This window comes from Pseudophryne corroboree, unplaced genomic scaffold (assembly GCF_028390025.1).
Source record: "Pseudophryne corroboree isolate aPseCor3 unplaced genomic scaffold, aPseCor3.hap2 scaffold_1303, whole genome shotgun sequence".
NCBI classification, from domain to species: Eukaryota; Metazoa; Chordata; class Amphibia; order Anura; family Myobatrachidae; genus Pseudophryne; species Pseudophryne corroboree.
The window spans coordinates 58,725-80,096 of record NW_026967929.1 but is presented as its reverse complement, the minus strand read 5'-3'; the positions used below and the strand labels follow the sequence as shown (position 1 = coordinate 80,096).

Genomic DNA, 21,372 nt, shown 5'->3' with positions numbered 1-21,372 from the left:
GCAAGTGTCTCATCACTAGAGTTGATATTTTAGTCTTGCTTCAACTGTAAAACAGTCTTGCAGTGTTTAGCTTGTAAAAAATGACCACAGAAGCTAAAATATGACATTAATTATGATAACATTGATGTTGTTGTTTTTTAAACCTTTTCTATCACCGTGGACAGCTTATTCAAGTGCCATCTGGCATGCATGTTCCTTTGTTGCTCATCATTCATCACCAAAAATGATTTTCTTTTTCAATTCTTATGACTGTTCTGATTGTATTGAATAAAATCCACATCTAGCATAACCAATTAATGCTGCAAAGTGCTCCAGTGGCGCAATTGGTCAGCGCGCAGTACTTATAAGCCAGTATCTGTTGAGCAATGCTGAGGTTGTGAGTTCAAGCCTCACCTGCAGCATCTTTGTATATTGTTTTTTTTCCTTTTCTTATGTCATTAGTCATTGATTATAAACTGCTACCTTAATATTTAATATGATATTACAAAGGATAGAAGAAAGAAAGAAAAAACACAAACATGATTGTGCATTTAAGTTGTCAGCACACATCTGCTTTGGTTCAAATGCACTGCTTAGTCAACCAACAAAACAGCAATGGAAAAGATTAACATACTGTTGGTAAAGCAGTTGCATCAAATTGATTTTCTGCAATATAGCATGATAATCCATACTGACAGCTCTGGTTAGTACCAGCACATTTCTTGCTGGACTTGGTAATGCAAAGAACACAGTAAACAGCTTCACTTCTTTTCAAAAATAAATAATTGACTATTAAAAACCTATCAGTCTTCAATAAGGACATCAGTAAGCACCACTGGCATAATGGATAAGTCACTGCCCTCCTAAGCCAGGGGGTCCAAGTCCCATATGGGGTGGAAGTCATTACAGCAAGTGTCTCATCACTAGAGTTGATATTTTAGCCTTGCTTCAACTGTAAAACAGTCTTGCAGTGTTTAGCTTGTAAAAAATGACCACAGAAGCTAAAATATGACATTTATTATGATAACATTGTTGTTGTTTTTTTTAAACCTTTTCTATCATCGTGGACAGCTTATTCAAGTACCATCTGACATGCATGTTCATTTGTTGCTCATAATTCATCACAAAAAATGATTTTCTTTTTCAATTCTTATGACTGTACTGATTGTATTGAATAAAATCCACATCTAGCATAACCAATGAATGCTGCAAAGTGCTCCAGTGGTGCAATTGGTCAGCACGCGGTACTTATAAGACAGTATCTGTTGAGCAATGCTGAGGTTGTGAGTTCAAGCCTCACCTGGAGCATCTTTGTATACAGTTTTTTTCCCTTGACATTAGTCATTGATTATAAACTGCTACCTTAATATTTAATATGATATTACAAAGGATGGAAGAAAGAAAGAAAAATCACAAACATGATTGTGCATTTAAGTTGTCAGCACACATCTGCTTTGGTTCAAATGCACTGCATATCTTCCTTCAGTCAGCCAACAAAACAGCAATGGAAAAGATTAACATACTGTTGGTAAAGCAGTTGCATCAAATTGATTTTCTGCAATATAGCATGATAATCCATACTGACAGCTCTGGATAGTACCAGCACATTTCTTGCTGGACTTGGTAATGCAAAGAACACAGTTAACAGCTTCAATTTTTTTCAAAAATAAATAATTGACTATTAAAAACCTAACTGTCCTAAATAAGAACATCAGTAAGCACCACTGGCATAATGGGTAAGGCACTGTTCTCCTAAGCCAGTGGTTGTTGGTTTAAGTCCCGTCTGAGTTGGAAGTCATTACAGCAAGTGTCTCATCACTAGAGTTGATATTTTATCCTTGCTTCAACTGTAAAACAGTCTTGCAGCGTTTAGCTTGTAAAAAATTACCACAGAAGCTAAAATATGACATTAGTTATGATAACATTGTTGTTGTTGTTGTTTTTTAAACCTTTTCTATCACCGTGGACAGCTTATTCAAGTGCCATCTGGCATGCATGTTCCTTTGTTGCTCATCATTCATCACCAAAAATGATTTTCTTTTTCAATTCTTATGACTATACTGATTGTATTGAATAAAATCCACATCTAGCATAACCAATTAATGCTGAAAAGCGCTCCAGTGGCACAATTAGTCAGCGTACGGTACTTATAAGACAGTATCTGTTGAGCAATGCCGAGGTTGTGAGTTCAAGCCTCACATGGAGCATTTTTGTATACTGTTTTTTTTTCCTTTTCTTATGTCATTAGTCATTGATTATAAACTGCTACCTTAATATTTAATATGATATTACAAAGGATGGAAGAAAGAAAGAAAAAACACAAACATGATTGTGCATTTAAGTTGTCAGCACACATCTGCTTTGGTTCAAATGCACTGCATATCTTCCTTCAGTCAGCCAACAAAACAACAATGGAAAAGATTAACATACTGTTGGTAAAGCAGTTGCATCAAATTGATTTTCTGCAATATAGCATGATAATCCATACTGACAGCTCTGGTTAGTACCAGCACATTTCTTGCTGGACTTGGTAATGCAAAGAACACAGTAAACAGCTTCACTTTTTTTCAAAAATAAATAATTGACTATTAAAAACCTATCAGTCTTAAATAAGGACATCAGTAAGCACAACTGGCATAATGGATAAGGCACTGTTCTCCTAAGCCAGTGGTTGTGGGTTTAAGTCCCGTCTGAGTTGGAAGTCATTACAGCAAGTGCCTCATCACTAGAGTTGATATTTTATCCTTGCTTCAACTGTAAAACAGTCTTGCAGTGTTTAGCTTGTAAAAAATGACCACAGAAGCTAAAATATGACAAAAATAACATTGTTGTTGTTTTTTTTTAAACCTTTTCTATCATCGTGGGCAGATTATTCAAGTGCCATCTGGCATGCATGTTCCTTTGTTGCTCATCATTCATCACCAAAAATGATTTTCTTTTTCAATTCTTATGACTGTACTGATTGTATTGAATAAAATCCACATCTAGCATAACAAATTAAAACTACAAAGTGCTCCAGTGGCGCAATTGGTCTGCGCGCGGTAATTATAAAACAGTATCTGTTGAGCAATGCCGAGGTTTTGAGTTCAAGCCTCACCTGGAACATCTTTGTATACTGTTTTTTTTCCTTGTCATTAGTCATTGATTATAAACTGCTACCTTAATATTTAATATGATATTACAAAGGATGGAAGAAAGAAAGAAAAAACACAAACATGATTGTGCATTTAAGTTGTCAGCACACATCTGCTTTGGTTCAAATGCACTGCATATCTTCCTTCAGTCAGCCAACAAAACAGCAATGGAAAAGATTAACATACTGTTGCTAAAGCAGTTGCATCAAATTGATTTTCTGCAATATAGCATGATAATCCATACTGACAGCTCTGGATAGTACCAGCACATTTCTTGCAGGACTTGGTAATGCAAAGAACACAGTAAACAGCTTCAATTTTTTTCAAACATAAATAATTGACTATTAAAAACCTATCAGTCTTAAATAAAGACATCAGTAAGCACCACTGGCATAATGGGTAAGGCACTGTTCTCCTAAGCCAGTGATTGTGGGTTTAAGTCCCGTCTGAGTTGGAAGTTATTTACAGCAAGTGTCTCATCACTAGAGTTGATATTTTATCCTTGCTTCAACTGTAAAACAGTCTTGCAGTGTTTAGCTTGTAAAAAATGACCACAGAAGCTAAAATATGACATTAATTATGATAACATTGTTGTTGTTGTTTTTAAACCTTTTCTATCACCGTGGACAGCTTATTCAAGTGCCATCTAGCATGCATGTTCCTTTGTTGCTCATCATTCATCACCAAAAATGATTTTCTTTTTCAATTCTTATGACTGTACTGATTGTATTGAATAAAATCCACATCTAGCATAACCAATAAATGCTGCAAAGTGCTCCAGTGGCGCAATTGGTCAGCGCGCGGTACTTATAAGACAGTATCTGTTGAGCAATGCTGAGGTTGTGAGTTCAAGCCTCACCTGGAGCATCTTTGTACACTGTTTTTTTTCCTTTTCTTATGTCATTAGTCATTGATTATAAACTGCTACCTTAATATTTAATATGATATTACAAAGGATGGAAGAAAGAAAGAAAAATCACAAACATGATTGTGCATTTAAGTTGTCAGCACACATCTGCTTTGGTTCAAATGCACTGCATATCTTCCTTCAGTCAGCCAACAAAACAGCAATGGAAAAGATTAACATACTGTTGGTAAAGCAGTTGCATCAAATTGATTTTCTGCAATATAGCATGATAATCCATACTGACAGCTCTGGATAGTACCAGCACATTTCTTGCTGGACTTGGTAATGCAAAGAACACAGTTAACAGCTTCAATTTTTTTCAAAAATAAATAATTGACTATTAAAAACCTAACTGTCCTAAATAAGAACATCAGTAAGCACCACTGGCATAATGGGTAAGGCACTGTTCTCCTAAGCCAGTGGTTGTTGGTTTAAGTCCCGTCTGAGTTGGAAGTCATTACAGCAAGTGTCTCATCACTAGAGTTGATATTTTATCCTTGCTTCAACTGTAAAACAGTCTTGCAGCGTTTAGCTTGTAAAAAATGACCACAGAAGCTAAAATATGACATTAATTATGATAACATTGTTGTTGTTGTTTTTTAAACCTTTTCTATCACCGTGGACAGCTTATTCAAGTGCCATCTGGCATGCATGTTCCTTTGTTGCTCATCATTCATCACCAAAAATGATTTTCTTTTTCAATTCTTATGACTGTACTGATTGTATTGAATAAAATCCACATCTAGCATAACCAATTAATGCTGAAAAGCGCTCCAGTGGCGCAATTAGTCAGCGCACGGTACTTATAAGACAGAATCTGTTGAGCAATGCCGAGGTTGTGAGTTCAAGCCTCACATGGAGCATTTTTGTATACTGTTTTTTTTTCCTTTTCTTATGTCATTAGTCATTGATTATAAACTGCTACCTTAATATTTAATATGATATTACAAAGGATGGAAGAAAGAAAGAAAAAACACAAACATGATTGTGCATTTAAGTTGTCAGCACACATCTGCTTTGGTTCAAATGCACTGCATATCTTCCTTCAGTCAGCCAACAAAACAGCAATGGAAAAGATTAACATACTGTTGGTAAAGCAGTTGCATTAAATTGATTTTCTGCAATATAGCATGATAATCCATACTGACAGCTCTGGTTAGTACCAGCACATTTCTTGCTGGACTTGGTAATGCAAAGAACACAGTAAACAGCTTCACTTTTTTTCAAAAATAAATAATTGACTATTAAAAACCTATCAGTCTTAAATAAGGACATCAGTAAGCACCACTGCCATAATGGATAAGGCACTGTTCTCCTAAGCCAGTGGTTGTGGGTTTAAGTCCCGTCTGAGTTGGAAGTCATTACAGCAAGTGCCTCATCACTAGAGTTGATATTTTATCCTTGCTTCAACTGTAAAACAGTCTTGCAGTGTTTAGCTTGTAAAAAATGACCACAGAAGCTAAAATATGACAAAAATAACATTGTTGTTGTTTTTTTTTAAACCTTTTCTATCATCGTGGGCAGATTATTCAAGTGCCATCTGGCATGCATGTTCCTTTGTTGCTCATCATTCATCACCAAAAATGATTTTCTTTTTCAATTCTTATGACTGTACTGATTGTATTGAATAAAATCCACATCTAGCATAACAAATTAAAACTACAAAGTGCTCCAGTGGCGCAATTGGTCTGCGCGCGGTACTTATAAGACAGTATCTGTTGAGCAATGCCGAGGTTTTGAGTTCAAGCCTCACCTGGAACATCTTTGTATACTGTTTTTTTCCCTTGTCATTAGTCATTGATTATAAACTGCTACCTTAATATTTAATATGATATTACAAAGGATGGAAGAAAGAAAGAAAAAACACAAACATGATTGTGCATTTAATTTGTCAGCACACATCTGCTTTGGTTCAAATGCACTGCATATCTTCCTTCAGTCAGCCAACAAAACAGCAATGGAAAAGATTAACATACTGTTGGTAAAGCAGTTGCATCAAATTGATTTTCTGCAATATAGCATGATAATCCATACTGACAGCTCTGGATAGTACCAGCACATTTCTTGCAGGACTTGGTAATGCAAAGAACAAAGTAAACAGCTTCAATTTTTTTCAAACATAAATAATTGACTATTAAAAACCTATCAGTCTTAAATAAAGACATCAGTAAGCACCACTGGCATAATGGGTAAGGCACTGTTCTCCTAAGCCAGTGGTTGTTGGTTTAAGTCCCGTCTGAGTTGGAAGTCATTACAGCAAGTGTCTCATCACTAGAGTTGATATTTTATCCTTGCTTCAACTGTAAAACAGTCTTGCAGTGTTTAGCTTGTAAAAAATGACCACAGAAGCTAAAATATGACATTAATTATGATAACATTGTTGTTGTTGTTTTTTAAACCTTTTCTATCACCGTGGACAGCTTATTCAAGTGCCATCTGGCATGCATGTTCCTTTGTTGCTCATCATTCATCACCAAAAATGATTTTCTTTTTCAATTCTTATGACTGTACTGATTGTATTGAATAAAATCCACATCTAGCATAACCAATTAATGCTGAAAAGCGCTCCAGTGGCGCAATTAGTCAGCGCACGGTACTTATAAGACAGAATCTGTTGAGCAATGCCGAGGTTGTGAGTTCAAGCCTCACATGGAGCATTTTTGTATACTGTTTTTTTTTCCTTTTCTTATGTCATTAGTCATTGATTATAAACTGCTACCTTAATATTTAATATGATATTACAAAGGATGGAAGAAAGAAAGAAAAAACACAAACATGATTGTGCATTTAAGTTGTCAGCACACATCTGCTTTGGTTCAAATGCACTGCATATCTTCCTTCAGTCAGCCAACAAAACAGCAATGGAAAAGATTAACATACTGTTGGTAAAGCAGTTGCATTAAATTGATTTTCTGCAATATAGCATGATAATCCATACTGACAGCTCTGGTTAGTACCAGCACATTTCTTGCTGGACTTGGTAATGCAAAGAACACAGTAAACAGCTTCACTTTTTTTCAAAAATAAATAATTGACTATTAAAAACCTATCAGTCTTAAATAAGGACATCAGTAAGCACCACTGCCATAATGGATAAGGCACTGTTCTCCTAAGCCAGTGGTTGTGGGTTTAAGTCCCGTCTGAGTTGGAAGTCATTACAGCAAGTGCCTCATCACTAGAGTTGATATTTTATCCTTGCTTCAACTGTAAAACAGTCTTGCAGTGTTTAGCTTGTAAAAAATGACCACAGAAGCTAAAATATGACAAAAATAACATTGTTGTTGTTTTTTTTTAAACCTTTTCTATCATCGTGGGCAGATTATTCAAGTGCCATCTGGCATGCATGTTCCTTTGTTGCTCATCATTCATCACCAAAAATGATTTTCTTTTTCAATTCTTATGACTGTACTGATTGTATTGAATAAAATCCACATCTAGCATAACAAATTAAAACTACAAAGTGCTCCAGTGGCGCAATTGGTCTGCGCGCGGTACTTATAAGACAGTATCTGTTGAGCAATGCCGAGGTTTTGAGTTCAAGCCTCACCTGGAACATCTTTGTATACTGTTTTTTTCCCTTGTCATTAGTCATTGATTATAAACTGCTACCTTAATATTTAATATGATATTACAAAGGATGGAAGAAAGAAAGAAAAAACACAAACATGATTGTGCATTTAATTTGTCAGCACACATCTGCTTTGGTTCAAATGCACTGCATATCTTCCTTCAGTCAGCCAACAAAACAGCAATGGAAAAGATTAACATACTGTTGGTAAAGCAGTTGCATCAAATTGATTTTCTGCAATATAGCATGATAATCCATACTGAGAGCTCTGGATAGTACCAGCACATTTCTTTCAGGACTTGGTAATGCAAAGAACACAGTAAACAGCTTCAATGTTTTTCAAACATAAATAATTGACTATTAAAAACCTATCAGTCTTAAATAAAGACATCAGTAAGCACCACTGGCATAATGGGTAAGGCACTGTTCTCCTAAGCCAGTGATTGTGGGTTTAAGTCCCGTCTGAGTTGGAAGTTATTTACAGCAAGTGTCTCATCACTAGAGTTGATATTTTATCCTTGCTTCAACTGTAAAATAGTCTTGCAGTGTTTAGCTTGTAAAAAATGACCACAGAAGCTAAAATATGACATTAATTATGATAACATTGTTGTTGTTGTTTTTTAAACCTTTTCTATCACCGTGGACAGCTTATTCAAGTGCCATCTAGCATGCATGTTCCTTTGTTGCTCATCATTCATCACCAAAAATGATTTTCTTTTTCAATTCTTATGACTGTACTGATTGTATTGAATAAAATCAACATCTAGCATAACCAATAAATGCTGCAAAGTGCTCCAGTGGCGCAATTGGTCAGCGCGCGGTACTTATAAGACAGTATCTGTTGAGCAATGCTGAGGTTGTGAGTTCAAGCCTCACCTGGAGCATCTTTGTACATTGTTTTTTTCCTTTTCTTATGTCATTAGTCATTGATTATAAACTGCTACCTTAATATTTAATATGATATTACAAAGGATGGAAGAAAGAAAGAAAAAACACAAACATGATTGTGCATTTAAGTTGTCAGCACACATCTGCTTTGGTTCAAATGCACTGCATATCTTCCTTCAGTCAGCCAACAAAACAGCAATGGAAAAGATTAACATACTGTTGGTAAAGCAGTTGCATCAAATTGATTTTCTGCAATATAGCATGATAATCCATACTGACAGCTCTGGTTAGTACCAGCACATTTCTTGCTGGACTTGGTAATGCAAAGAACACAGTAAACAGCTTCACTTTTTTTCAAAAATAAATAATTGACTATTAAAAACCTATCAGTCTTAAATAAGGACATCAGTAAGCACAACTGGCATAATGGATAAGGCACTGTTCTCCTAAGCCAGTGGTTGTGGGTTTAAGTCCCGTCTGAGTTGGAAGTCATTACAGCAAGTGCCTCATCACTAGAGTTGATATTTTATCCTTGCTTCAACTGTAAAACAGTCTTGCAGTGTTTAGCTTGTAAAAAATGACCACAGAAGCTAAAATATGACAAAAATAACATTGTTGTTGTTTTTTTTTAAACCTTTTCTATCATCGTGGGCAGATTATTCAAGTGCCATCTGGCATGCATGTTCCTTTGTTGCTCATCATTCATCACCAAAAATGATTTTCTTTTTCAATTCTTATGACTGTACTGATTGTATTGAATAAAATCCACATCTAGCATGACAAATTAAAACTACAAAGTGCTCCAGTGGCGCAATTGGTCTGCGCGCGGTACTTATAAGACAGTATCTGTTGAGCATTGCCGAGGTTTTGAGTTCAAGCATCACCTGGAACATCTTTGTTTACTGTTTTTTTTCCTTTTCTTATGTCATTAGTCATTGATTATAAACTGCTACCTTAATATTTAATATGATATTACAAAGGATGGAAGAAAGAAAGAAAAATCACAAACATGATTGTGCATTTAAGTTGTCAGCACACATCTGCTTTGGTTCAAATGCACTGCATATCTTCCTTCAGTCAGCCAACAAAACAGCAATGGAAAAGATTAACATACTGTTGGTAAAGCAGTTGCATCAAATTGATTTTCTGCAATATAGCATGATAATCCATACTGACAGCTCTGGATAGTACCAGCACATTTCTTGCTGGACTTGGTAATGCAAAGAACACAGTTAACAGCTTCAATTTTTTTCAAAAATAAATAATTGACTATTAAAAACCTAACTGTCCTAAATAAGAACATCAGTAAGCACCACTGGCATAATGGGTAAGGCACTGTTCTCCTAAGCCAGTGGTTGTTGGTTTAAGTCCCGTCTGAGTTGGAAGTCATTACAGCAAGTGTCTCATCACTAGAGTTGATATTTTATCCTTGCTTCAACTGTAAAACAGTCTTGCAGCGTTTAGCTTGTAAAAAATGACCACAGAAGCTAAAATATGACATTAATTATGATAACATTGTTGTTGTTGTTTTTTAAACCTTTTCTATCACCGTGGACAGCTTATTCAAGTGCCATCTGGCATGCATGTTCCTTTGTTGCTCATCATTCATCACCAAAAATGATTTTCTTTTTCAATTCTTATGACTGTACTGATTGTATTGAATAAAATCCACATCTAGCATAACCAATTAATGCTGAAAAGCGCTCCAGTGGCGCAATTAGTCAGCGCACGGTACTTATAAGACAGAATCTGTTGAGCAATGCCGAGGTTGTGAGTTCAAGCCTCACATGGAGCATTTTTGTATACTGTTTTTTTTTCCTTTTCTTATGTCATTAGTCATTGATTATAAACTGCTACCTTAATATTTAATATGATATTACAAAGGATGGAAGAAAGAAAGAAAAAACACAAACATGATTGTGCATTTAAGTTGTCAGCACACATCTGCTTTGGTTCAAATGCACTGCATATCTTCCTTCAGTCAGCCAACAAAACAGCAATGGAAAAGATTAACATACTGTTGGTAAAGCAGTTGCATTAAATTGATTTTCTGCAATATAGCATGATAATCCATACTGACAGCTCTGGTTAGTACCAGCACATTTCTTGCTGGACTTGGTAATGCAAAGAACACAGTAAACAGCTTCACTTTTTTTCAAAAATAAATAATTGACTATTAAAAACCTATCAGTCTTAAATAAGGACATCAGTAAGCACCACTGCCATAATGGATAAGGCACTGTTCTCCTAAGCCAGTGGTTGTGGGTTTAAGTCCCGTCTGAGTTGGAAGTCATTACAGCAAGTGCCTCATCACTAGAGTTGATATTTTATCCTTGCTTCAACTGTAAAACAGTCTTGCAGTGTTTAGCTTGTAAAAAATGACCACAGAAGCTAAAATATGACAAAAATAACATTGTTGTTGTTTTTTTTTAAACCTTTTCTATCATCGTGGGCAGATTATTCAAGTGCCATCTGGCATGCATGTTCCTTTGTTGCTCATCATTCATCACCAAAAATGATTTTCTTTTTCAATTCTTATGACTGTACTGATTGTATTGAATAAAATCCACATCTAGCATAACAAATTAAAACTACAAAGTGCTCCAGTGGCGCAATTGGTCTGCGCGCGGTACTTATAAGACAGTATCTGTTGAGCAATGCCGAGGTTTTGAGTTCAAGCCTCACCTGGAACATCTTTGTATACTGTTTTTTTCCCTTGTCATTAGTCATTGATTATAAACTGCTACCTTAATATTTAATATGATATTACAAAGGATGGAAGAAAGAAAGAAAAAACACAAACATGATTGTGCATTTAATTTGTCAGCACACATCTGCTTTGGTTCAAATGCACTGCATATCTTCCTTCAGTCAGCCAACAAAACAGCAATGGAAAAGATTAACATACTGTTGGTAAAGCAGTTGCATCAAATTGATTTTCTGCAATATAGCATGATAATCCATACTGACAGCTCTGGATAGTACCAGCACATTTCTTGCAGGACTTGGTAATGCAAAGAACAAAGTAAACAGCTTCAATTTTTTTCAAACATAAATAATTGACTATTAAAAACCTATCAGTCTTAAATAAAGACATCAGTAAGCACCACTGGCATAATGGGTAAGGCACTGTTCTCCTAAGCCAGTGGTTGTTGGTTTAAGTCCCGTCTGAGTTGGAAGTCATTACAGCAAGTGTCTCATCACTAGAGTTGATATTTTATCCTTGCTTCAACTGTAAAACAGTCTTGCAGTGTTTAGCTTGTAAAAAATGACCACAGAAGCTAAAATATGACATTAATTATGATAACATTGTTGTTGTTGTTTTTTAAACCTTTTCTATCACCGTGGACAGCTTATTCAAGTGCCATCTGGCATGCATGTTCCTTTGTTGCTCATCATTCATCACCAAAAATGATTTTCTTTTTCAATTCTTATGACTGTACTGATTGTATTGAATAAAATCCACATCTAGCATAACCAATTAATGCTGAAAAGCGCTCCAGTGGCGCAATTAGTCAGCGCACGGTACTTATAAGACAGAATCTGTTGAGCAATGCCGAGGTTGTGAGTTCAAGCCTCACATGGAGCATTTTTGTATACTGTTTTTTTTTCCTTTTCTTATGTCATTAGTCATTGATTATAAACTGCTACCTTAATATTTAATATGATATTACAAAGGATGGAAGAAAGAAAGAAAAAACACAAACATGATTGTGCATTTAAGTTGTCAGCACACATCTGCTTTGGTTCAAATGCACTGCATATCTTCCTTCAGTCAGCCAACAAAACAGCAATGGAAAAGATTAACATACTGTTGGTAAAGCAGTTGCATTAAATTGATTTTCTGCAATATAGCATGATAATCCATACTGACAGCTCTGGTTAGTACCAGCACATTTCTTGCTGGACTTGGTAATGCAAAGAACACAGTAAACAGCTTCACTTTTTTTCAAAAATAAATAATTGACTATTAAAAACCTATCAGTCTTAAATAAGGACATCAGTAAGCACCACTGCCATAATGGATAAGGCACTGTTCTCCTAAGCCAGTGGTTGTGGGTTTAAGTCCCGTCTGAGTTGGAAGTCATTACAGCAAGTGCCTCATCACTAGAGTTGATATTTTATCCTTGCTTCAACTGTAAAACAGTCTTGCAGTGTTTAGCTTGTAAAAAATGACCACAGAAGCTAAAATATGACAAAAATAACATTGTTGTTGTTTTTTTTTAAACCTTTTCTATCATCGTGGGCAGATTATTCAAGTGCCATCTGGCATGCATGTTCCTTTGTTGCTCATCATTCATCACCAAAAATGATTTTCTTTTTCAATTCTTATGACTGTACTGATTGTATTGAATAAAATCCACATCTAGCATAACAAATTAAAACTACAAAGTGCTCCAGTGGCGCAATTGGTCTGCGCGCGGTACTTATAAGACAGTATCTGTTGAGCAATGCCGAGGTTTTGAGTTCAAGCCTCACCTGGAACATCTTTGTATACTGTTTTTTTCCCTTGTCATTAGTCATTGATTATAAACTGCTACCTTAATATTTAATATGATATTACAAAGGATGGAAGAAAGAAAGAAAAAACACAAACATGATTGTGCATTTAATTTGTCAGCACACATCTGCTTTGGTTCAAATGCACTGCATATCTTCCTTCAGTCAGCCAACAAAACAGCAATGGAAAAGATTAACATACTGTTGGTAAAGCAGTTGCATCAAATTGATTTTCTGCAATATAGCATGATAATCCATACTGAGAGCTCTGGATAGTACCAGCACATTTCTTTCAGGACTTGGTAATGCAAAGAACACAGTAAACAGCTTCAATGTTTTTCAAACATAAATAATTGACTATTAAAAACCTATCAGTCTTAAATAAAGACATCAGTAAGCACCACTGGCATAATGGGTAAGGCACTGTTCTCCTAAGCCAGTGATTGTGGGTTTAAGTCCCGTCTGAGTTGGAAGTTATTTACAGCAAGTGTCTCATCACTAGAGTTGATATTTTATCCTTGCTTCAACTGTAAAATAGTCTTGCAGTGTTTAGCTTGTAAAAAATGACCACAGAAGCTAAAATATGACATTAATTATGATAACATTGTTGTTGTTGTTTTTTAAACCTTTTCTATCACCGTGGACAGCTTATTCAAGTGCCATCTAGCATGCATGTTCCTTTGTTGCTCATCATTCATCACCAAAAATGATTTTCTTTTTCAATTCTTATGACTGTACTGATTGTATTGAATAAAATCAACATCTAGCATAACCAATAAATGCTGCAAAGTGCTCCAGTGGCGCAATTGGTCAGCGCGCGGTACTTATAAGACAGTATCTGTTGAGCAATGCTGAGGTTGTGAGTTCAAGCCTCACCTGGAGCATCTTTGTACATTGTTTTTTTCCTTTTCTTATGTCATTAGTCATTGATTATAAACTGCTACCTTAATATTTAATATGATATTACAAAGGATGGAAGAAAGAAAGAAAAAACACAAACATGATTGTGCATTTAAGTTGTCAGCACACATCTGCTTTGGTTCAAATGCACTGCATATCTTCCTTCAGTCAGCCAACAAAACAGCAATGGAAAAGATTAACATACTGTTGGTAAAGCAGTTGCATCAAATTGATTTTCTGCAATATAGCATGATAATCCATACTGACAGCTCTGGTTAGTACCAGCACATTTCTTGCTGGACTTGGTAATGCAAAGAACACAGTAAACAGCTTCACTTTTTTTCAAAAATAAATAATTGACTATTAAAAACCTATCAGTCTTAAATAAGGACATCAGTAAGCACAACTGGCATAATGGATAAGGCACTGTTCTCCTAAGCCAGTGGTTGTGGGTTTAAGTCCCGTCTGAGTTGGAAGTCATTACAGCAAGTGCCTCATCACTAGAGTTGATATTTTATCCTTGCTTCAACTGTAAAACAGTCTTGCAGTGTTTAGCTTGTAAAAAATGACCACAGAAGCTAAAATATGACAAAAATAACATTGTTGTTGTTTTTTTTTAAACCTTTTCTATCATCGTGGGCAGATTATTCAAGTGCCATCTGGCATGCATGTTCCTTTGTTGCTCATCATTCATCACCAAAAATGATTTTCTTTTTCAATTCTTATGACTGTACTGATTGTATTGAATAAAATCCACATCTAGCATGACAAATTAAAACTACAAAGTGCTCCAGTGGCGCAATTGGTCTGCGCGCGGTACTTATAAGACAGTATCTGTTGAGCATTGCCGAGGTTTTGAGTTCAAGCATCACCTGGAACATCTTTGTTTACTGTTTTTTTTCCTTGTCATTAGTCATTGATTATAAACTGCTACCTTAATATTTAATATGATATTACAAAGGATGGAAGAAAGAAAGAAAAAACACAAACATGATTGTGCATTTAAGTTGTCAGCACACATCTGCTTTGGTTCAAATGCACTGCATATCTTCCTTCAGTCAGCCAACAAAACAGCAGTGGAAAAGATTAACATACTGTTGGTAAAGCAGTTGCATCAAATTGATTTTCTGCAATATAGCATGATAATCCATACTGACAGCTCTGGTTAGTACCAGCACATTTCTTGCTGGACTTGGTAATGCAAAGAACACAGTAAACAGCTTCACTTTTTTTCAAAAATAAATAATTGACTATTAAAAACCTATCAGTCTTAAATAAGGACATCAGTAAGCACAACTGGCATAATGGATAAGGCACTGTTCTCCTAAGCCAGTGGTTGTGGGTTTAAGTCCCGTCTGAGTTGGAAGTCATTACAGCAAGTGCCTCATCACTAGAGTTGATATTTTATCCTTGCTTCAACTGTAAAACAGTCTTGCAGTGTTTAGCTTGTAAAAAATGACCACAGAAGCTAAAATATGACAAAAATAACATTGTTGTTGTTTTTTTTTAAACCTTTTCTATCATCGTGGGCAGATTATTCAAGTGCCATCTGGCATGCATGTTCCTTTGTTGCTCATCATTCATCACCAAAAATGATTTTCTTTTTCAATTCTTATGACTGTACTGATTGTATTGAATAAAATCCACATCTAGCATAACAAATTAAAACTACAAAGTGCTCCAGTGGCGCAATTGGTCTGCGCGCGGTACTTATAAGACAGTATCTGTTGAGCAATGCCGAGGTTTTGAGTTCAAGCCTCACCTGGAACATCTTTGTATACTGTTTTTTTTCCTTGTCATTAGTCATTGATTATAAACTGCTACCTTAATATTTAATATGATATTACAAAGGATGGAAGAAAGAAAGAAAAAACACAAACATGATTGTGCATTTAAGTTGTCAGCACACATCTGCTTTGGTTCAAATGCACTGCATATCTTCCTTCAGTCAGCCAACAAAACAGCAATGGAAAAGATTAACATACTGTTGGTAAAGCAGTTGCATCAAATTGATTTTCTGCAATATAGCATGATAATCCATACTGACAGCTCTGGATAGTACCAGCACATTTCTTGCAGGACTTGGTAATGCAAAGAACACAGTAAACAGCTTCAAATTTTTTTCAAACATAAATAATTGACTATTAAAAACCTATCAGTCTTAAATAAAGACATCAGTAAGCACCACTGGCATAATGGGTAAGGCACTGTTCTCCTAAGCCAGTGATTGTGGGTTTAAGTCCCGTCTGAGTTGGAAGTTATTTACAGCAAGTGTCTCATCACTAGAGTTGATATTTTATCCTTGCTTCAACTGTAAAACAGTCTTGCAGTGTTTAGCTTGTAAAAAATGACCACAGAAGCTAAAATATGACATTAATTATGATAACATTGTTGTTGTTGTTTTTAAACCTTTTCTATCACCGTGGACAGCTTATTCAAGTGCCATCTAGCATGCATGTTCCTTTGTTGCTCATCATTCATCACCAAAAATGATTTTCTTTTTCAATTCTTATGACTGTACTGATTGTATTGAATAAAATCCACATCTAGCATAACCAATAAATGCTGCAAAGTGCTCCAGTGGCGCAATTGGTCAGCGCGCGGTACTTATAAGACAGTATCTGTTGAGCAATGCTGAGGTTGTGAGTTCAAGCCTCACCTGGAGCATCTTTGTACACTGTTTTTTTTCCTTTTCTTATGTCATTAGTCATTGATTATAAACTGCTACCTTAATATTTAATATGATATTACAAAGGATGGAAGAAAGAAAGAAAAATCACAAACATGATTGTGCATTTAAGTTGTCAGCACACATCTGCTTTGGTTCAAATGCACTGCATATCTTCCTTCAGTCAGCCAACAAAACAGCAATGGAAAAGATTAACATACTGTTGGTAAAGCAGTTGCATCAAATTGATTTTCTGCAATATAGCATGATAATCCATACTGACAGCTCTGGATAGTACCAGCACATTTCTTGCTGGACTTGGTAATGCAAAGAACACAGTTAACAGCTTCAATTTTTTTCAAAAATAAATAATTGACTATTAAAAACCTAACTGTCCTAAATAAGAACATCAGTAAGCACCACTGGCATAATGGGTAAGGCACTGTTCTCCTAAGCCAGTGGTTGTTGGTTTAAGTCCCGTCTGAGTTGGAAGTCATTACAGCAAGTGTCTCATCACTAGAGTTGATATTTTATCCTTGCTTCAACTGTAAAACAGTCTTGCAGCGTTTAGCTTGTAAAAAATGACCACAGAAGCTAAAATATGACATTAATTATGATAACATTGTTGTTGTTGTTTTTTAAACCTTTTCTATCACCGTGGACAGCTTATTCAAGTGCCATCTGGCATGCATGTTCCTTTGTTGCTCATCATTCATCACCAAAAATGATTTTCTTTTTCAATTCTTATGACTGTACTGATTGTATTGAATAAAATCCACATCTAGCATAACCAATTAATGCTGAAAAGCGCTCCAGTGGCGCAATTAGTCAGCGCACGGTACTTATAAGACAGAATCTGTTGAGCAATGCCGAGGTTGTGAGTTCAAGCCTCACATGGAGCATTTTTGTATACTGTTTTTTTTTCCTTTTCTTATGTCATTAGTCATTGATTATAAACTGCTACCTTAATATTTAATATGATATTACAAAGGATGGAAGAAAGAAAGAAAAAACACAAACATGATTGTGCATTTAAGTTGTCAGCACACATCTGCTTTGGTTCAAATGCACTGCATATCTTCCTTCAGTCAGCCAACAAAACAGCAATGGAAAAGATTAACATACTGTTGGTAAAGCAGTTGCATTAAATTGATTTTCTGCAATATAGCGTGATAATCCATACTGACAGCTCTGGTTAGTACCAGCACATTTCTTGCTGGACTTGGTAATGCAAAGAACACAGTAAACAGCTTCACTTTTTTTCAAAAATAAATAATTTACTATTAAAAACCTATCAGTCTTAAATAAGGACATCAGTAAGCACCACTGCCATAATGGATAAGGCACTGTTCTCCTAAGCCAGTGGTTGTGGGTTTAAGTCCCGTCTGAGTTGGAAGTCATTACAGCAAGTGCCTCATCACTAGAGTTGATATTTTATCCTTGCTTCAACTGTAAAACAGTCTTGCAGTGTTTAGCTTGTAAAAAATGACCACAGAAGCTAAAATATGACAAAAATAACATTGTTGTTGTTTTTTTTTAAACCTTTTCTATCATCGTGGGCAGATTATTCAAGTGCCATCTGGCATGCATGTTCCTTTGTTGCTCATCATTCATCACCAAAAATGATTTTCTTTTTCAATTCTTATGACTGTACTGATTGTATTGAATAAAATCCACATCTAGCATAACAAATTAAAACTACAAAGTGCTCCAGTGGCGCAATTGGTCTGCGCGCGGTACTTATAAGACAGTATCTGTTGAGCAATGCCGAGGTTTTGAGTTCAAGCCTCACCTGGAACATCTTTGTATACTGTTTTTTTCCCTTGTCATTAGTCATTGATTATAAACTGCTACCTTAATATTTAATATGATATTACAAAGGATGGAAGAAAGAAAGAAAAAACACAAACATGATTGTGCATTTAATTTGTCAGCACACATCTGCTTTGGTTCAAATGCACTGCATATCTTCCTTCAGTCAGCCAACAAAACAGCAGTGGAAAAGATTAACATACTGTTGGTAAAGCAGTTGCATCAAATTGATTTTCTGCAATATAGCATGATAATCCATACTGAGAGCTCTGGGTAGTACCAGCACATTTCTTTCAGGACTTGGTAATGCAAAGAACACAGTAAACAGCTTCAATGTTTTTCAAACATAGATAATTGACTATTAAAAACCTATCAGTCTTAAATAAAGACATCAGTAAGCACCACTGGCATAATGGGTAAGGCACTGTTCTCCTAAGCCAGTGATTGTGGGTTTAAGTCCCGTCTGAGTTGGAAGTTATTTACAGCAAGTGTCTCATCACTAGAGTTGATATTTTATCCTTGCTTCAACTGTAAAACAGTCTTGCAGTGTTTAGCTTGTAAAAAATGACCACAGAAGCTAAAATATGACATTAATTATGATAACATTGTTGTTGTTGTTGTTTTTTAAACCTTTTCTATCACCGTGGACAGCTTATTCAAGTGCCATCTAGCATGCATGTTCCTTTGTTGCTCATCATTCATCACCAAAAATGATTTTCTTTTTCAATTCTTATGACTGTACTGATTGTATTGAATAAAATCAACATCTAGCATAACCAATAAATGCTGCAAAGTGCTCCAGTGGCGCAATTGGTCAGCGCGCGGTACTTATAAGACAGTATCTGTTGAGCAATGCTGAGGTTGTGAGTTCAAGCCTCACCTGGAGCATCTTTGTACATTGTTTTTTTCCTTTTCTTATGTCATTAGTCATTGATTATAAACTGCTACCTTAATATTTAATATGATATTACAAAGGATGGAAGAAAGAAAGAAAAAACACAAACATGATTGTGCATTTAAGTTGTCAGCACACATCTGCTTTGGTTCAAATGCACTGCATATCTTCCTTCAGTCAGCCAACAAAACAGCAATGGAAAAGATTAACATACTGTTGGTAAAGCAGTTGCATCAAATTGATTTTCTGCAATATAGCATGATAATCCATACTGACAGCTCTGGTTAGTACCAGCACATTTCTTGCTGGACTTGGTAATGCAAAGAACACAGTAAACAGCTTCACTTTTTTTCAAAAATAAATAATTGACTATTAAAAACCTATCAGTCTTAAATAAGGACATCAGTAAGCACAACTGGCATAATGGATAAGGCACTGTTCTCCTAAGCCAGTGGTTGTGGGTTTAAGTCCCGTCTGAGTTGGAAGTCATTACAGCAAGTGCCTCATCACTAGAGTTGATATTTTATCCTTGCTTCAACTGTAAAACAGTCTTGCAGTGTTTAGCTTGTAAAAAATGACCACAGAAGCTAAAATATGACAAAAATAACATTGTTGTTGTTTTTTTTTAAACCTTTTCTATCATCGTGGGCAGATTATTCAAGTGCCATCTGGCATGCATGTTCCTTTGTTGCTCATCATTCATCACCAAAAATGATTTTCTTTTTCAATTCTTATGACTGTACTGATTGTATTGAATAAAATCCACATCTAGCATAACCAATTAATGCTACAAAGAGCTCCAGTGGCACAATTGGTCAGCGCGCGGTACTTATAAGACAGTATCTGTTGAGCAATGCCGAGGTTGTGAGTTCAAGCCTCACCTGGAGCATCTTTGTATACTGTTTTTTTTCCTTTTCTTATGTCATAAGTCATTGATTATAAACTGCTACCTTAATATTTAATATGATATTACAAAGGATGGAAGAAAGAAAGAAAAAACACAAACATGATTGTGCATTTAAGTTGTCAGCACACATCTGCTTTGGTTCAAATGCACTGCATATCTTCCTTCAGTCAGCCAACAAAACAGCAGTGGAAAAGATTAACATACTGTTGGTAAAGCAGTTGCATCAAATTGATTTTCTGCAATATAGCATGATAATCCATACTGACAGCTCAGGTTAGTACCAGCACATTTCTTGCTGGACTTGGTAATGCAAAGAACACAGTAAACAGCTTCACTTTTTTTCAAAAATAAATAATTGACTATTAAAAACCTATCAGTCTTAAATAAGGACATCAGTAAGCACAACTGGCATAATGGATAAGGCACTGTTCTCCTAAGCCAGTGGTTGTGGGTTTAAGTCCCGTCTGAGTTGGAAGTCATTACAGCAAGTGTCTCATCACTAGAGTTGATATTTTATCCTTGCTTCAACTGTAAAACAGTCTTGCAGTGTTTAGCTTGTAAAAAATGACCACAGAAGCTAAAATATGACAAAAATAACATTGTTGTTGTTTTTTTTTAAACCTTTTCTATCATCGTGGGCAGATTATTCAAGTGCCATCTGGCATGCATGTTCCTTTGTTGCTCATCATTCATCACCAAAAATGATTTTCTTTTTCAATTCTTATGACTGTACTGATTGTATTGAATAAAATCCACATCTAGCATAACAAATTAAAACTACAAAGTGCTCCAGTGGCGCAATTGGTCTGCGCGCGGTACTTATAAGACAGTATCTGTTGAGCAATGCTGAGGTTTTGAGTTCAAGCCTCACCTGGAACATCTTTGTATACTGTTTTTTTTCATTGTCATTAGTCATTGATTATAAACTGCTACCTTAATATTTAATATGATATTACAAATGATGGAAGAAAGAAAGAAAAAACACAAACATGATTGTGCATTTAAGTTGTCAGCACACATCTGCTTTGGTTCAAATGCACTGCATATCTTCCTTCAGTCAGCCAACAAAACAGCAATGGAAAAGATTAACATACTGTTGGTAAAGCAGTTGCATCAAATTGATTTTCTGCAATATAGCATGATAATCCATACTGACAGCTCTGGATAGTACCAGCACATTTCTTGCAGGACTTGGTAATGCAAAGAACACAGTA

General features: G+C 35.6%; 7 non-coding genes across 7 annotated transcripts; all 7 read left to right on the top strand.

The window, feature by feature from the left end:
• The first annotated feature begins 1,194 nt into the window (after positions 1 to 1,194).
• TRNAI-UAU (transfer RNA isoleucine (anticodon UAU)) lies at positions 1,195 to 1,287 on the top strand. Its single transcript is given in 2 exon segments — positions 1,195 to 1,232; positions 1,252 to 1,287. It is a non-coding gene; the product is annotated as a tRNA-Ile (tRNA).
• Positions 1,288 to 3,887: 2,600 nt separating this feature from the next.
• Positions 3,888 to 3,980, top strand: TRNAI-UAU (transfer RNA isoleucine (anticodon UAU)). The gene is given in 2 exon segments: positions 3,888 to 3,925; positions 3,945 to 3,980. It is a non-coding gene; the product is annotated as a tRNA-Ile (tRNA).
• A 4,399-nt stretch (positions 3,981 to 8,379) lies between these two features.
• On the top strand, positions 8,380 to 8,472 carry TRNAI-UAU (transfer RNA isoleucine (anticodon UAU)). The gene is given in 2 exon segments: positions 8,380 to 8,417; positions 8,437 to 8,472. It is a non-coding gene; the product is annotated as a tRNA-Ile (tRNA).
• A 5,295-nt stretch (positions 8,473 to 13,767) lies between these two features.
• Positions 13,768 to 13,860, top strand: TRNAI-UAU (transfer RNA isoleucine (anticodon UAU)). The gene is given in 2 exon segments: positions 13,768 to 13,805; positions 13,825 to 13,860. It is a non-coding gene; the product is annotated as a tRNA-Ile (tRNA).
• Positions 13,861 to 16,450: 2,590 nt separating this feature from the next.
• On the top strand, positions 16,451 to 16,543 carry TRNAI-UAU (transfer RNA isoleucine (anticodon UAU)). The gene is given in 2 exon segments: positions 16,451 to 16,488; positions 16,508 to 16,543. It is a non-coding gene; the product is annotated as a tRNA-Ile (tRNA).
• Positions 16,544 to 19,151: 2,608 nt separating this feature from the next.
• TRNAI-UAU (transfer RNA isoleucine (anticodon UAU)) lies at positions 19,152 to 19,244 on the top strand. Its single transcript is given in 2 exon segments — positions 19,152 to 19,189; positions 19,209 to 19,244. It is a non-coding gene; the product is annotated as a tRNA-Ile (tRNA).
• Positions 19,245 to 20,047: 803 nt separating this feature from the next.
• On the top strand, positions 20,048 to 20,140 carry TRNAI-UAU (transfer RNA isoleucine (anticodon UAU)). Its single transcript is given in 2 exon segments — positions 20,048 to 20,085; positions 20,105 to 20,140. It is a non-coding gene; the product is annotated as a tRNA-Ile (tRNA).
• The last annotated feature ends 1,232 nt before the right edge of the window (positions 20,141 to 21,372 follow it).